Here is an 18778-nt window from a genome sequence, read left to right on the forward strand (position 1 = left end):
AAACAAAGGGGAGGGAGCCAGCGTTTTTTTAACCATCTCCCCGTTCGAAAAATCAATTCAATTGACCTTTCGGGGACCCTTGGTGTTGTACGTGGCTGGGTGGAGGAAGAAACCTTCAATGACATCACCGGGACGTGGCTAGCTTGGTATCCAACCTTGTGCAAATGGGGAGTTTGCGGTTGTGCAAATGAACTGTTTGCGGTGCATTAAAAGGGGAGTTTGGTCTGTCAATGTCTGTGATGCGGGCGTAACCCTTACACTACCTGATCGATACAACATCATACCTGATCGTATACACACACTGGATGTTTTAAAGCACGTTATTCCAAACAATTTAGGAATGTTAGTTGATTTATGCCCTTTATGGATTAAAACCCGACTCTGCGTCCACTACGTAATTTTCCATGGGAGTTTTGCCATAGATCCCCCTCCGGCATGCCACAGTCCAGGTGTTAGACCCCTTGAAACAACTTTCTCATCACTATTGTGGCCAGAAAGAGTCCCTGTGGGTTTTAAAATTCGCCTGTCTATTGAAGTCTATGGCGGTTCGCCCGGTTCGCCAGTTCGCGAACATTTGCGGAAGTTCTCGTTCGCTGTTCGCGAACTGAAAATTTTATGTTCGCGACATCACTAATGCACTACCCTACATTCAGTGATATAGTCCTTCCACAGTTCCACCACCCGAAAACTTTGTTACTTCCTTGAGTAAAGTAAGTTTTATCATCTTCTCATTCCTGGTACAGAACTACAGCATTCTTTCAAAATCATTTTTACAACCTTATTAGCATCTCCTAGTGGCGGTAATGAATACTACCTAGAGTTATACAGCTCGTTCATGCACAACGCATAAATATTACTTTGTGGAAATGGTGTTCAGATCTACAGCTTCTAAGAGCATGATCCTCAAGGCATGCTGAGATTGTAATTTTATTATAGCTGGAGAGGAACAGGTTTTAGAACCCTTGTTTAGTGTATATGTAAATGGATATAATAAGGATTCTCACAAATTAGGAATAAAATAATAAATTCACTGATAAACAGTAAAGAGACACACAACATGTAAGAAGTTATAAGAAGTTAGTAGGGTTTTTTTTATTTTTTTTATTACCACAGTTTCAGGTAAGAACTTAAAGGGGTTTTCCGAGATTTTCATACTGATTACCTATCTTCAGGACAGATCATTAATGTCTGATTGCTGGGGATCCAACATTCGGGACTCCCACGGGAGCACCTGTGCCTTCTCAAACAGCTGAACCACGGGGTCCTGGATGTCGAACCCCCACTGATCAGATACTGATGATCTATTTTGAGGTTAGGTTATAATAGTTATAACATCTTGGAAAAAACTTTTAATGTTGTCTCCATTGATATTTTGAATATCTGTGGTCATTCAGAGACAAAGCAATGTGGTAAATCCCACTAATAGGAGCACCTGTGCCTTCTCAAACAGCTGATCGGTGGGGATCCCGGGTGTTGGACCCCGACCGATCAGGTACTGATGACCTATTCTGAGGATAAGTCATTAGTCATAAAGTCCTGGAAAACCGTTTTAATGTTGTCTCCATTGATATTTGGATATCTGTGGTCATTCAGAGAGAAAGGGAGAATGGGGTAAATCCCACTATTAGTTATGCAAGCCCTAATGGTGCATACGAAAAGAGGTTGTCTATCAGTGATTGTTAGCTTCCTAGTTTTACTATCCTAATAAAAGCTATGGTGAAGTCTCTGGCAAATGTTTTATGTGCTTTACATTCGACATGCAAATGATGCATAGTTCCTCTATGGGAAAAAGTGGAGGGCGATTATTTAACATATGAAGCTTTGAAGTTATTCAACCCACCTCTCTATAATAACATATGACTAACATTAATGACTCCATTGTAGAATATTTGCATGTCAATAGCCAACATGCCATGGCATACAGCAGCATTATACAGGCAAATTCTCATAGAGTTAATGTGCACTGTGTAAACAAGCCAATTGGAATTCCTTAACAAAGAAAGGAAGCTTAAACAGAGATAGAAGGATTAAAATGCAACTGTGACAATGTCACAAAGGTTTTAATGGTTCCAGATGGCTTTTTAAAACATATATTATTTACCTGTTCAGAAAATATAATATATACAAACACACCATGAAATACTACACGAAAGAACAGTGGAATGAGAAATATAAAATGGACAATATTGTTTTTGATCAAATGCCGCTCATGAACAGTACATTTTAAAGACGACCTGCACCGCTCACCTACTTGCATTACCCATGTAATAACAACTCTGGTGAATCTATTCTTATGAATCTGTTGTATCATTCATTTATTATTCTTTTTAAAACTTTTGAATAAATTGATAGTATACAATCTAGGTCCAGGTGGGTGTAACCAGTTGGGGGGGGTGGGGGGGGGTGTTCCTGCACAGTCTATTACTGGCAGCACTGACTGGATAATGTTAGACTGTGAAGGGACATATCCCCAATGGTAACTCCTAGCTGGACCTTCATTACAAACTGTTAGCAATTCATTCTTAGGCCGAGTTCACATGACCTTTATGCATTCCGTTATTGTTTTCCGTTGTAACATGGTTATAATGGAAAATAACGGAATCCATAAGACAGAAATCAAAACGGAAGCCTTTAACCGCCTCCGGACCGCCTAACGCAGGATCGCGTTCCGGAGGCGGCAGCCCTGCGCACAGTCACGCATATATGCGTCATCTCGCGAGACGCGAGATTTCCTGTGAACGCGCGCACACAGGCGCGCGCGTTCACAGGATTGGAAGGTAAGCGAGTGGATCTCCAGCCTGCCAGCGGCGATCGTTCGCTGGCAGGCTGGAGATGCGATTTTTTTAACCCCTAACAGGTATATTAGACGCTGTTTTAAAAACAGCATCTAATATACCTGCTACCTGGTCCTCTGGTGGTCCCTTTTGTTTGGATCGACCACCAGAGGACACAGGCAGCTCAGTAATATGTAGCACCAAACACCACTACACTACACCCGCCCTGTCACTTATTAACCACTTATTAACCCCTGATCACCCCATATAGACTCCCTGATCACCCCCCTGTCATTGATCACCCCCCGTCATTGATCACCCCCTTGTAAGGCTCCATTCAGACGTCCGTATGATTTTTACGGATCCACTGATACATGGATAGGATCCGCAAAACACATACGGATGTCTGAATGGAGCCTTATAGGGGGGTGATCAATGACAGGGGGGTGATCACCCCATATAGACTCCCTGATCACCCCCCTGTCATTGATCACCCCCCCTGTCATTGATCAACCCCCTGTAAGGCTCCATTCAGATGTCCGTATGTTTTTTACGGATCCACGGATACATGGATCGGATCCGCAAAACACATACGGACATCTGAATGGAGCCTTATAGGGGGGTGATCAATGACAGGGGGGTGATCACCCCATATAGACTCCCTGATCACCCCCCTGTCATTGATCACCCCCCTGTAAGGCTCCATTCAGACATTTTTTTGGCCCAAGTTAGCAGAAATTATAATTTTTTTTCTTACAAAGTCTCATATTCCACTAACTTGTGTCAGTAAAAAAAAATCTCACATGAACTCACCATACCCCTCACGGAATCCAAATGCGTAAAATTTTTTAGACATTTATATTCCAGACTTCTTCTCACGCTTTAGGGCCCCTAGAATGCCAGGGCAGTATAAATACCCCACATGTGACCCCATTTCGGAAAGAAGACACCCCAAGGTATTCCGTGAGGGGCCTATTGAGTCCATGAAAGATTGAAATTTTTGTCCCAAGTTAGCGGAATGGGAGACTTTGTGAGAAAAAAAATTAATAATCAATTTCCGCTAACTTGTGCCAAAAAAAAAAATGTATATGAACTCGCCATGCCCCTCATTGAATACCTTGGGGTGTCTTCTTTCCAAAATGGGGTCACATGTGGGGTATTTATACTGCCCTGGCATTTTAGGGGCCCTAAAGCGTGAGAAGAAGTCTGGGATCCAAATGTCTAAAAATGCCCTCATAAAAGGAATGTGGGCCCCTTTGTGCATCTAGGCTGCAAAAAAGTGTCACACATCTGGTATCGCCGTACTCAGGAGAAGTTGGGCAATGTGTTTTGGGGTGTCATTTTACATATACCCATGCTGGGTGAGATAAATATCTTGGTCAAATGCCAACTTTGTATAAAAAATGGGAAAAGTTGTCTTTTGCCGAGATATTTCTCTCACCCAGCATGAGTATATGTAAAAAGACACCCCAAAACACATTGCCCAACTTCTCCTGAATACGGCGATACCACATGTGTGACACTTTTTTGCAGCCTAGGTGGGCAAAGGGGCCCACATTCCAAAGAGCACCTTTCGGATTTCACCGGCCATTTTTTACACATTTTGATTTCAAACTACTTTGCACGCATTTGGGCACCTAAAATGCCAGGGCAGTATAACTACCCCACAAGTGACCCCATTTTGGAAAGAAGACACCCCAAGGTATTTCGTGATGGGCATAGTGAGTTCTCGGAAGTTTTTATTTTTTGTCACAAGTTAGTGGAATATGAGACTTTGTAAGAAAAAAAAAAATCATCATTTTCCGCTAACTTGTGACAAAAAATAAAAAGTTCTATGAACTCACTATGCCCATCAGCGAATACCTTAGGGTGTCTACTTTCCGAAATGGGGTCATTTGTGGGGTGTTTGTACTGTCTGGCCATTGTAGAACCTCAGGAAACATGACAGGTGCTCAGAAAATTTTACAACTGAAAGTGAAAAATGTCATTTTTTTGCAAAAAAATCGTTAAATTTCGATTAATAACAAAAAAAGTTAAAATGTCAGCAGCAATGAAATACCACCAAATTAAAGCTCTATTAGTGAGAAGAAAAGGAGGTAAAATTCATTTGGGTGGTAAGTTGCATGACCGAGCAATAAACGGTGAAAGTAGTGTAGTGCAGAAGTGTAAAAAGTGGCCTGGTCATTAGGGGTGTTTAAGGTAGGGGGGCTGAAGTGGTTAAGAGGCATTCCGTTTTGATCCGTCATAATAGAAGTATATAGGCAAGCATAACTGATCCGTCTGGTTTCCGTTATGCAGGACGGAAAACAAAGTCCTGTCGACAGGACTTTTTTTCCGTTCTGCATAACGGAAACCAATTTACATGGGCCAATAAACAAGTCAATTATTGTGAATGAAGGGTTAGTTCCTGATCATTGCCTGCTTGTATGAGCTGTGTTTACTAGGGATGAGTGAATCGACTTCGGATACTTCAAGGTTTGGTAGCAAGGTTTTTTACAGTCGAAATTAGTTTACTAAGTTATTACCCAAAGTCTTGCAAGACTTCGTGAAGTAATAACTTTGTCTCATCAGAGCCAATACATTCTAATACTGTACGGGAAAACTTTATTCCGCCACACAAAAAAGCAAGAAAAAGGAAATCTGGCTCCTAAGGTCTTGTCCTACAGCTCACAGGAAGGGAGAGTGGAAGCCTTGTGGATCGAGAGAGAGTTTTTGCATGTGCTCCACCAAACATAGCTGCAAGGGGTGGTCTACCATGATGTGGGGCTGAATTGTTGGAGCTCCTGGAGCGCATGCTCTTCCACGCGTATTATCATCATGACCTGCACCAGACGATGCTGCGGTTTCAGTTGGAGCTTCTGCATTGTCACCCAGCCAGGTGGGGCCCTTCATACCACAAGATCTATAGGAGTCTGCCCATGGGATTCTCCACTATAGGCCACTAACACAGAAAAAGCTGGAGCCCCCAATGCTGTTAAACCAGCTGCTGCTACAGTCACAGTGAGCTGTAACATTACCATCAATTGTGGGGTCAAGCACATGTACAGTATATACTCCCATGGGAGCTGCCACCTGATCAGCAGGCTTGGTACAGAGTGCAGTAGAGACCAGGCTGCCCCCTGAAGCATACCTACCACCATCTCTGGAGCCAGAGCTTCTATACTATTAGGCTCCAGCAGTACCATTTGGGCTAAGTGGGTAACCATCTCAAGCAGCCAGAGCATCTGCATTCTGCCTGTGGCCATAGGAGGTCACCAAAGCTCCATGTATGCAAGAGGCAGAGCTACAGCTACAAGGAAGTCTTCAGAGTTCTTTCTCGTAGATCTGAGAGGAGAAAAGGAGAACTGCCTCATCTAAGCAAACTGGAGCCATAGACTATAATAGGTGAGAACTTAGGCCCTTATTATGTTTTGTGTTAAGATGGCCCTATGTAGTCAAACCTGTAGTCTATTGGTGAAACAGACTCCTCCGCTCAGAAAAAAAAAAATCTAAGTTGCACTTGTTGCACCCTTTCCCCTTCTCAGGTAAAGCCAACATTATGACAGGTCTGTAGTGTTACAAGATCTGCGCCCAAGGAATGTACTCAAAAGACTACTTGAGCTCCTTGTGATCCCATTTGTTATTCCAGGACTCTAGACTGACAGAGCCACAAGTTGGAGATCTCATATTGCACCTGTTTATCAGCAATGGTTTAAAGCTTGGACTCATCACCAGAGGCTCTAACATATCTGAGTGGTGGTATGCCTGGTTTCTGTGCTACTAAGACTCACATCACAGCCTCAGACCCAGGATTGATTTGTTCCTGCTCCAGTTTTCTATGGACACTAATGCAGCTGAGCTCTGTGGCCAGGACATTAGTTATTTTAGGTAGAGAGGCCTGACCCTTACCTCCATCAAGGACTGCTCCTCGGGACTCTCATTGATTGTTTAACCCTGGGTAGCTAATATTTATTTCAGGCGTTGTGAATGTATGTATGCACTAATGTGCTTAACATGTGATTAACATCCAACAGTATTAGAAGGGAGCCAGCTTGATCTGCCTTTTTGAGCATTTACTGCCAGGTTACCAGGGAAAATCCCAAGCTGAGGACGTCTAGATTTTCAGAAAGGGGGTGTGAAGTACCTGTGGTATCTGCAATTGTTCTATGTAATGTAATGTTATTTATACTTTATATTGTGGTGTTATCTATATCAGCAATGATACGGTACGGTTAGTTTTAGGAATGAAATTTATCATCCCATTCCTCTAAGCTGGCCTACTTCCTGCCAGGAGGAAGAGTTTTATAGAGTTCTAGGGAGAGGGAGACCTAGCTAGCCTAGTGAGGAAGCATTAACATCTACTCCCACTACCAGGATCTTTAGGGCCACAGAATCAGCTCAACTGTGAGGAACAGTGCTCTTGGAGACTGAAGGTCCAAGACTGTGGATATTCTTTGTAGCTACAGCACTACAGTCAGTGGGATAACCAACAACTAAAGCTTCACAGATCCCTTTGCAGATGAGGGGAGAACATGTTAATACACCCATTACCATAGCACAGCTCAGGCAAAACCAAAGGCCTTTGCTTATCAAGTGGACTCCTACAGCCACAGGTGCCAGTTTAAAGCCATAGTGAAGGAAAATCAGGTGAGAGAGAAGATCTACCCTAAAGTGCTATTGTCTTTCATCTTGTCTACCATCAGATCTCATCAGCTGGGTATAGAGACATTGCACCTTGTACGGACGACAGCTGAATGTACTATAATTCCTCCTTTGCACTCAGTAAAAAAAATGCTTGCTGACACGATGGCGGCCGAGCTGAAGAACCACATCCGCGACTGGTGGCTGTCTATGGCCGAGGCCTCCCCTCCGGAGCAGAGCGAGGCGGCAGCGGGGAGCTTGGAGAGTGATGAGGCCTTAAGGATCACCGCCACCACCTCCCCCGAGGAGGGAACGCCCCAAACCGTCTCCATCGTGGAGGCCCTGAGAGACCAGAGGACATCATTCTCTGATGATGAGCAGAAAGTGCTGGGCTACCAGGACTCCAGCTACTACTGGGAGGTCAACTACAGTGAGGTGATGATACTGAAACGCATCGGCACGGGATCTTTCGGCACGGTGTACAGAGGCAAGTGGCACGGCGATGTGGCCGTCAAGATCCTCAAGGTGATCAATCCCACCGCAGAACAAATCCAGGCCTTCAAGAACGAGATGCAGGTTCTCAGGAGCTGCAAGTTTAGGTTTTAGATCAGTGCGGTGTGCTTGGAGTTCGGCCCCCGGTGCGCTGCAGACACTGGGCTAGCCAATACAAACAGTTACACTCAATCCTTTAAGAGGAATTAAGGGATAGAGCTATATACACTCGATCCACTCCGATGCAGGGTTGACAGAGATTTACATCTCGTCATACTCTTATCAAACCGGAGCAGGGAAATACAGTTGGATCAATTCCTCAGGACAGAGTTGTAGATATACGAAGGATAGAGACTGCAAACATAAGCAGTAATTATTAACCAAATAGGGTATTCACTGCTGCTAAGCACCAGAGCACTTGAACTTTTATACATTGTTTTCTTTTCTATTTTCCCGTAATTTTTAAATAATACCAAGTAAATGTTATATTTTAAATCAGACCTTAAACGGGAACCTATTAGCCGCTTGGCTATTTGAACCTTAATAATTGAAATCCCAGGTCCAAAGGGTCCCTGAAGGGAAAGGTTCTCAGGAAAACACGTCACGTCAACATCCTGCTCTTCATGGGCTTCATGACAAATCCCTACGCCATAATCACGCAGTGGTGCGAGTGGAGCAGCCTCTACCGCCATCTACACGTCATAAAGACACGGTTTGATGTTTTCCAGCTGATTGACATCGCGCGGCAAACGGCGCAGGGGATGGACTACCTCAATGCCAAGAATATCATACATCGTGATCTGAAATCCAATAACATCTTCCTGCACGAGGAGCTGACTGTGAAGATTGGCGATTTCGGGTTGGCCACGGTGAAGACAAGGTGAAGCGGGTCTCAGCAGGTGAAGCAGCCGAGTGGTTCCATCCTATGGATGGCCCCAGAAGTGATAAGGATGCAGGAGCACAGTCCGTACAGCTTCCAGTCCGACGTCTACGCCTACGGGGTGGTGCTGTACGAGCTGATGGCCGGACTACTACCATATGCAAATATCAGCAACAGAGACCAGATCATTTTCATGGTTGGCCGTGGATACCTCAGCCCTGACCTCACTTAAGTCTCTAACAGCTGCCCCAAGGCCATGAAAAGGCTTCTAGCAGATTGCCTGAAGTTCAAAGGAGAGGAGAGGCCTCTGTTCCCACAGATCCTTTCTTCTATTGAGCCGGTGCAGCAAGCTTTCCCAAAAATAGAACGCAGCGCGTCCGAACCTTCCCTTCACAGAGCGGTCAACATGCAACATACTGGAACATACAAACATCACGAGAGATAATTTCTCAGTCTTGACTGGAGCTTCCCTTTAAGGAATAGTTCAGGAGACCCGACGCCTGTACCCCTCCCCCCCCAACCCCGTGCACATGTGGTTTAGCTGCTCGCCAGGACCTGCCTCCTGACTGTCACTAGCCGTAAATCCGAGGGAGGAAGATACTTATTTCTACACATGTCTGATTCTTCTGCAGAGGTTCCGTTTCCGTTAACTGGGGAGAATCGTTTGTAATTTAAGATTTCTAGCATCATCCTCGCTTCGTTATGTGCTAAGTTTCCCATGTTCTGGTGCGAGGATGGCAGTTGTGGGTGTGGAGGAGGGGGTTAAATTTTGCCTGGTCATGCTTGAGAACCCATCATTTAAAACTGTACGGTGAGGGATGTGAATACAAATCAGAAATATAAGGATGTGTAATGTATAGTTTTAAATAAAAGAAGTTTGGTGTAAAAATAAAATAAAAAAAATGCTTGCTGTTTTACATCTGCCTGATTCTCCCACACCACCTTTTCACTGCACCGAACCCCAAGGAACGACGGCCTGAGGAAGTACACTGTGACGCAACATCTCATCAGGGCCATTACCGCTACCATCCTATGCACTAGCTCCACAGGGGCTCACTGCAGATACATGTGCAAAATACAAATATACAGGCTCTACTACATTGACAACCATGTTTATAGGAGTGTTCTGGTTTCATGTAACTGATTCCTAACCGCATGCAACGTAAAGTTATACAACTCTCTAATAATCTTTGGGGGACATTTATTATCCCCTGTACAAATAAAGATGAGAAAGGATTCAGCGAGTAATTAAAATCACTTCTTATTGCATTGTTCATATAAAAAAACGTATACCCTCAAGCTGTCTGACGCATTTCTACCGATGTATCACAAACTAAATTACAGTACAGTTTTATAGTGCTGAGAATCCATTTGTGGAACATGTAAGATGTAGATACATCGATGATCTGCTATTTATTTGGCAGGGAGATGTGTCTGCCGTGCCATCTTCTATTTCATAATTAAATAATGATGAATAGCATTTACGTTTTACCTCTAACTTGCAAAAATTTTTTATTATTTTTTGGATTCAAAGTAGGAGGGTATTGAAGGGTGTACAAAAGTCACACTCACATGAAGGAGATAGCATTTTACATGCGAGGACGAACCATCCTCAGTATACAGTTAAAGCTATACCTATGGGGGAAGTAGTGCGTGCTAGATGCAACTGTAGCACGGATTCTGCTTTCCAACAGGAAATTAAAAATATCAAACAAAGGTTGCACAAAAGAGGTTATCCTGCTTGGTGTCAGACCGAGCGACGGGTAAAGTGCAAAAACTATCATGATACTAAAGCTTGTATACTTATTATTATTATTATTATTTATTATTAAAGCGCCATTCATTCCATAGCGCTGTACATATGATGAGCGGTGCACATACATAATACAGACAATTGCACTAATCATAAACAAGACAAGTTACAAACTGGTACAGAAGGAGAGAGGGCCCTGCCCGTGAGGGCTTACAATCTAATATTACAGTTCTCCAAATTCCAAATATTATATATTATAATATTATATATTTATATTTCCAAATTTACCTAAGTTATATAAGGAAGAAAAATTGTAGCAAATTCTACAGTATATCAAGGGTGCAAGGTTATATATAAAAAAGCGCCTACCTTAGGTCAATGTATAGCACCCAGTGTCTCAAAAACATTACAAAGTAATTGTACAGGTTTCTTTAAATGCGGCACATACCCATGTAGCGACTGTTCTTTTGTTATGCTCATCAAAGATTTCTCTGATTCCACTCATTCTATGGTACATCACAGGAAGGATTATATAATTAGAGATTGGATTTAAGTGTCATAAAGATGTAATTTTTTGCTTTTCAATTAAACTCATGAATGGCCTTGTGTCTCAGGGTTCTTTGGATCACTGAAATTAATCTTAAACACCTGTGATAATTAGTTTGCCAGGTAAGCCTAGTTAAAGGAAAAGTACTTAAGAAGGATGTTCCACATTATTAACCCCTTTGCTACCAGCGCTCTACATGTACGGCGCTGGTAGGGTCTTTAAACTTGGCAACTGCTCACATGTGCAGCGAGCACCATAGCCAGTGGGTCTCTGCTGTTTCAAACAGCAGAGGCCTGCAGCTAATATCCACGACTTCAATAATGCTGATCACGGTCATTACAGCCTTTAGATGCCGTGTTCCAGTGTGATCACGGTATCTAAATACCAAAATACCTGGAAGTGCTTCTGGGTTAAGACCGGTACCCCCCATCTGGCGATCGGGAATGCTGGTCATTCTTTCTAATAAGCTATTTCTCTCTGAAGAGACGCAGTGTATTAAAGCTGCAGTTCCTATGTTGGCCAGCAGGTGGAAGGCCAACATAGGAGATCAGCAATTAGAGATTTTATTATACTGTGAGAGTATAGTAACGATCATAAAAAAATTTAATAATTTGTGGACATTGTAGCGGGAGGCACTTCTGGGTATTTTGGTATTTAGAGGGGCTAAAAAAAGTAAAAAATGTAAAATAAATATAAAAATATATAAAATTTAAATCACCCCAAATTTAATTTCCTTAGAATACAAAAATAAATACATAAATAATAAACAATATAAACATTATGGGCATCACCGTGTCTGAAAATGACCATACTATTAAAATATAAAAATATCTTTCGAATGCACCAAATGGCTTAACGGAAAAAAGTATGAAAATGGACGATTCAGAATTGTTTTCATCTATTCTCTTTCCCCAAAAAATGTAGTAAAATGTGATCAAAAAGACACACACACTCTAAAATGCGCCCCAATCAGATCAGTAGACATAGTTATGGGGGTCAGAATATGATAATTTGATATGTTTTTTTCAAAGTTGTTATTTTTTTTCAGTAATTAAACATAGAAAACATATACATATGTGGTATCGTTGTAATCATATTGACCCACAGAATGAAGATCATAGGTCAGTCTTGCTGCATAGGGAACGTTGTAGAGACAAAACCTGTAAAACTGTGGGGGAATTATGTTTTTTTTTTTCAATTCCACCCCATTTGGATTTTTTCCCCGCTTCCCACTACATTGTAAGCCACATTAAATTGTGGCATTGGAAAGTAAAATTTGTTCCACAAAAAACAAGCCCTTATATGGATATGTGAACAGAAAAATTAAAAATTAAAAAGACAGAAAAGAAAAATTTAAATGAAAAAAACCTCCGGTATCCTAAGGGTTAGGTAGGCCACTCATTTCAAGTAATATAGGAAAAAATAAAGGATCTCTCTGCTAATGATGGACGAACATCGGCCAGGACGCATTCGCGATCAAATGTTCCCGAACAGCGCGTTTGCGGCGGGTCCCATTGACTTGAATGGCAGGAGAACCTGAAAGATCTTTAGGACATATTTGCAGCCACCAAATACTTACTAGACGTGCACAAATAGTCCCACAACATGGATAGTGACATACCACAGGGGGATCATTGGCAAAAATTCCCACAAAAAATATGTATTTTAACCACCTCCGGACCGCCTAACGCAGGATCGCGTTCCGGAGGTGGCAGCCCTGCGCAGAGTCACGCATATATGCGTCATCTCGCGATGGCCGAGATTTCCTGTGAACGCGCGCACACAGGCGCGCGCGCTCACAGGAACGGAAGGTAAGAGAGTTGATCTCCAGCCTGCCAGCGGCGATCGTTCGCTGGCAGGCTGGAGATGTGTTTTTTTTAACCCCTAACAGGTATATTAGACGCTGTTTTGATAACAGCGTCTAATATACCTGCTACCTGGTCCTCTGGTGGTCCCCTTTGTTTGGATCGACCACCAGAGGACACAGGTAGCTCAGTAAAGTCCCACCAAGCACCACTACACTACACTACACCCCCCCCCGTCACTTATTAACCCCTTATTAGCCCCTGATCACCCCTGATCACCCCATATAGACTCCCTGATCACCCCCCTGTCATTGATCACCCCCCTGTCATTGATTACCCCCCTGTAAAGCTCCATTCAGATGTCCGCATGATTTTTACGGATCCACTGATAGATGGATCGGATCCGCAAAACGCATCCGGACGTCTGAATGAAGCCTTACAGGGGCGTGATCAATGACTGTGGTGATCACCCCATATAGACTCCCTGATCACCCCCCTGTAAAGCTCCATTCAGATGTCCGCATGATTTTTACGGATGCACTGATAGATGGATCCGATCCGCAAAACGCATCCGGACGTCTGAATGAAGCCTTACAGGGGCATGATCAATGACTGTGGTGATCACCCCATATAGACTCCCTGATCACCCCCCTGTAAAGCTCCATTCAGATGTCCGCATGATTTTTACGGATGCACTGATAGATGGATCGGATCCGCAAAACGCATCCGGACGTCTGAATGAAGCCTTACAGGGGCGTGATCAATGACTGTGGTGATCACCCCATATAGACTCCCTGATCACCCCCCTGTCATTGATTACCCCCCTGTCATTGATTACCCCCCTGTAAAGCTCCATTCAGACGTCCGCATGATTTTTACGGATCCACTGATAGATGGATCGGATCCGCAAAACGCATCCGGACGTCTGAATGAAGCCTTACAGGGGCGTGATCAATGACTGTGGTGATCACCCCATATAGACTCCCTGATCACCCCCCTGTCATTGATCAACCCCCCTGTCATTGATCAACCCCCCTGTCATTGATCACCCCCCTGTCATTAATCACCCCCCTGTCATTGATCACCCCTCTGTAAGGCTCCATTCAGATATTTTTTTGGCCCAAGTTAGCGGAATTTATTTATTTTTTTCTTACAAAGTCTCATATTCCACTAACTTGTGTCAAAAAATAAAATCTCACATGAACTCACCATACCCCTCACGGAATCCAAATGCGTAAAATTTTTTAGACATTTATATTCCAGACTTCTTCTCACGCTTTAGGGCCCCTAGAATGCCAGGGCAGTATAAATACCCCACATGTGACCCCATTTCGGAAAGAAGACACCCCCAGGTATTCCGTGAGGGGCATATTGAGTCCATGAAAGATTGAAATTTTTGTCCCAAGTTAGCGGAACGGGAGACTTTGTGAGAAAAAAATTAAAAATATCAATTTCCGCTAACTTGTGCCAAAAAAAAAAAATTTCTATGAACTCGCCATGCCCCTCATTGAATACCTTGGGGTGTCTTCTTTCCAAAATGGGGTCACATGTGGGGTATTTATACTGCCCTGGCATTCTAGGGGCCCCAAAGCGTGAGAAGAAGTCTGGTATCCAAATGTCTAAAAATGCCCTCCTAAAAGGAATTTGGGCACCTTTGCGCATCTAGGCTGCAAAAAAGTGTCACACATCTGGTATCGCCGTACTCAGGAGAAGTTGGGGAATGTGTTTTGGGGTGTCATTTTACATATACCCATGCTGGGTGAGAGAAATATCTTGGTCAAATGCCAACTTTGTATAAAAAAATGGGAAAAGTTGTCTTTTGCCAAGATATTTCTCTCACCCAGCATGGGTATATGTAAAATGACACCCCAAAACACATTCCCCAACTTCTCCTGAATACGGCGATACCACATGTGTGACACTTTTTTGCAGCCTAGGTGGGCAAAGGGGCCCATATTCCAAAGAGCACCTTTAGGATTTCACAGGTCATTTACCTACTTACCACACATTAGGGCCCCTGGAAAATGCCAGGGCAGTATAACTACCCCACAAGTGACCCCATTTTGGAAAGAAGACACCCCAAGGTATTCCGTGAGGGGCATGGCGAGTTCCTAGAATTTTTTATTTTTTGTCACAAGTTAGTGGAAAATGCTTATTTTTTTTTTTTTTTTTTTTTTCATACAAAGTCTCATATTCCACTAACTTGTGACAAAAAATAAAAAGTTCCATGAACTCACTATGCCCATCAGCGAATACCTTGGGGTCTCTTCTTTCCAAAATGGGGTCACTTGTGGGGTAGTTATACTGCCCTGGCATTCTAGGGGCCCAAATGTGTGGTAAGGAGTTTGAAATCAAATTCTGTAAAAAATGACCTGTGAAATCCGAAAGGTGCTCTTTTGAATATGGGCCCCTTTGCCCACCTAGGCTGCAAAAAAGTGTCACACATCTGGTATCTCCGTAATCGGGAGAAGTTGGGGAATGTGTTTTGGGGTGTCATTTTACATATACCCATGCTGGGTGAGAGAAATATCTTGGCAAAAGACAACTTTTCCCATTTTTTTATACAAAGTTGGCATTTGACCAAGATATTTATCTCACCCAGCATGGGTATATGTAAAAAGACACCCCAAAACACATTCCTCAACTTCTCCTGAATACAGAGATACCAGATGTGTGACACTTTTTTGCAGCCTAGGTGGGCAAAGGGGCCCACATTCCAAAGAGCACCTTTCGGATTTCACAGGTCATTTACCTACTTACCACACATTTGGGCCCCTAGAATGCCAGGGCAGTATAACTACCCCACAAGTGACCCCATTTTGGAAAGAAGAGACCCCAAGGTATTCGCTGATGGGCATAGTGAGTTTATGGAAGTTTTTATTTTTTGTCACAAGTTTGTGGAATATGAGACTTTGTATGAAAAAAAAAAAAAAAAAAAAAAATCATCATTTTCCACTAACTTGTGACAAAAAATAAAAAATTCTAGGAACTCGCCATGCCCCTCACGGAATACCTTGGGGTGTCTTCTTTCCAAAATGGGGTCACTTGTGGGGTAGTTATACTGCCCTGGTATTCTAGGGGCCCAAATGTGTGGTAAGGAGTTTGAAATCAAATTCAGGAAAAAATGAGGAGTGAAATCCGAAAGGTGCTCTTTGGAATATGGGCCCCTTTGCCCACCTAGGCTGCAAAAAAGTGTCACACATCTGGTATCCCCGTACTCAGGAGAAGTTGAGGAATGTGTTTTGGGGTGTCTTTTTACATATACCCATGCTGGGTGAGATAAATATCTTGGTCAAATGACAACTTTGTATAAAAAAATGGGAAAAGTTGTCTTTTGCCAAGATATTTCTCTCACCCAGCATGGGTATATATAAAATGACACCCCAAAACACATTCCCCAACTTCTCCTGAATACAGAGATACCAGATGTGTGACACTTTTTTGCAGCCTAGGTGGGCAAAGGGGCCCATATTCCAAAGAGCACCTTTCGGATTTCACAGGTCATTTTTTACAGAATTTAATTTCAAACTCCTTACCACACATTTGGGCCCCTAGAATGCCAGGGCAGTATAACTACCCCACAAGTGACCCCATTTTGGAAAGAAGAGACCCCAAGGTATTCGCTGATGGGCATAGTGAGTTCATAGAACTTTTTATTTTTTGTCACAAGTTAGTGGAATATGAGACTTTGTAAGAAAAAAATAAATAAATAAATAAATCATAATTTTCCGCTAACTTGTGACAAAAAATAAAAAGTTCTATGAACTCACTATGCCCATCAGCGAATACCTTAGGGTGTGTACTTTCAGAAATGGGGTCATTTGTGGGGTGTTTGTACTGTCTGGGCATTGTAGAACCTCAGGAAACATGACAGGTGCTCAGAAAGTCAGAGCTGCTTCAAAAAGCGGAAATTCACATTTTTGTACCATAGTTTGTAAACGCTATAACTTTTACCCAAACCATTTTTTTTTTTTACCCAAACATTTTTTTTTTATCAAAGACATGTAGAATTATAAATTTAGAGCAAAATTTCTATATGGATGTCGTTTTTTTTTGCAAAATTTTACAACTGAAAGTGAAAAATGTCATTTTTTTGCAAAAAAATCGTTAAATTTCGATTAATAACAAAAAAAGTAAAAATGTCAGCAGCAATGAAATACCACCAAATGAAAGCTCTATTAGTGAGAAGAAAAGGAGGTAAAATTCATTTGGGTGGTAAGTTGCATGACCGAGCAATAAACGGTGAAAGTAGTGTAGGTCAGAAGTGTAAAAAGTGGCCTGGTCTTTCAGGGTGTTTAAGCACTGGGGGCTGAAGTGGTTAATCAGGGGCCATTTTTATGCATCTTAAAGAGAAACTCTCAAAAATGTGCCCTGCTGGAGCCTAGAGAATTTTTATTTTAGGCCACGGGAGTACAGGCCTTAAAAATTAGGCATTCACCTGACAGAAAAGAACTTGTGATGATGTGGCTGCAGGTACATTAGGCAGTCACTGGATACAAATTTTACTGTAGGCCACTACAGGCCCCAAAAATGAGGCATTCACCTAACAGAAAAGAACTTGTGATGATGTGGCTGGAGGTACATTAGGCGGTCACTGGATACAACATTTACTGTAGGCCAGTACAGACCCCAAAAATTAGGCATTCACCTGACAGAAAAGAACTTGTAATGATGTGGATGGAGGTACATTAGGCGGTCACTGGATACAAATTTTACTGTCGGCCAGTACAGGCCCCATAAATTAGGCATTCACCTGACAGAAAAGGTGTTTTATGCCGCTGTATATACATAAGACAAGAACCATTCTTTGTTCTGTGTTGTGGCAGACATGTGTGGGCTGGCATGAGGAAATTCAATTACACGTGGTCATCACAGGTGTTGAATTCCTAAGAGATCCATGCCTCATTCATTTTTAGAAATGTGAGGTAGTCCACACTGTCGTGAGCTAGGCGAGTGTGCTTATTGGTCACGATCTCCCTGCTGCGCTGAACGTCCTTTCAGACAGGATACTCGACAAGGGCAAGCCAAGAGTTCCATGGCAAATTGTGCCAGCTCTGGCCACAGGTCAAGCCTGCACACCCAGTAGTCATGGGGTTCCTCGCTTCTCAGGGCGTCCACATCGGCAGTTAAACTGATGTAGTTGTACACCTGTTGGTCTAGGCATTCCCTGAGGCTGGATCCGGAGGGCGGCTGTCGATGGGTTGTCTGAAAGAATGATCTTATATCTGAAGTGACCAACACATCTTCAAACCGCCCTCTTCTTGCAGGCGCGGTAGGACTGGTACCCGCACCTGTTTAGCTGCGCCCGCAACAGCAGAATGTAGCATCTCTTCCAGCAAGGCCTGGAAATGCTGCATTTTGCCAGCCCTCTGTGATGCTGGTAACATGTCCTCCTTTTGTGTTTGCACCGGGGGTTTAAGTACGTTGTTACCCAATACTGGTCCTTGCCTTTTATGCTTTTTATACGGGGGTCCCTCTTCAAACACTGAAGTATGAAGGCCCCCATTTGCACTAAATTGGAAGCGGTGAAGCGCCCTGGCTCCTGCTCATTGCCCAGGAGTATGTCGTCCTCGGCCAACACCAGGGATCCCCAAAATGTTTAAAGTCCCCCTCAAAGCCTGCTCTTCTTGTTCCTCCTCTTCCTCCCACCAGCCACCATCCTCCTCTCACTCCTCTCCAGACTCCTGTTGACTTGTCTCAGATGGAGTAGCCCCCATCCCGGGAATTCATTCAGCATTGCGACATCCTCATCTTCTAGCTCCTGCTCCTCAACAGCTTGATCAATGACACGACGCAATGCACGCTCCAGAAAGGAGTAAGGTACGATGTCACTGATGGTGCCCTGGCTGCGACTGACTAGTTTGGTGATCTCATCAAATGGCCGCAGAAGTCTGCATGCGTCACGCA

At 43.2% G+C, this 18778-nt stretch overlaps 1 pseudogene; it reads left to right on the forward strand.

Moving 5' to 3' along the window:
* The first annotated feature begins 7559 nt into the window (after positions 1-7559).
* Positions 7560-9211, forward strand: LOC120982090 (annotated as a pseudogene).
* Positions 9212-18778: the final 9567 nt, after the last annotated feature.

This window comes from Bufo bufo, chromosome 1 (assembly GCF_905171765.1).
Source record: "Bufo bufo chromosome 1, aBufBuf1.1, whole genome shotgun sequence".
Taxonomy (NCBI): Eukaryota; Metazoa; Chordata; class Amphibia; order Anura; family Bufonidae; genus Bufo; species Bufo bufo.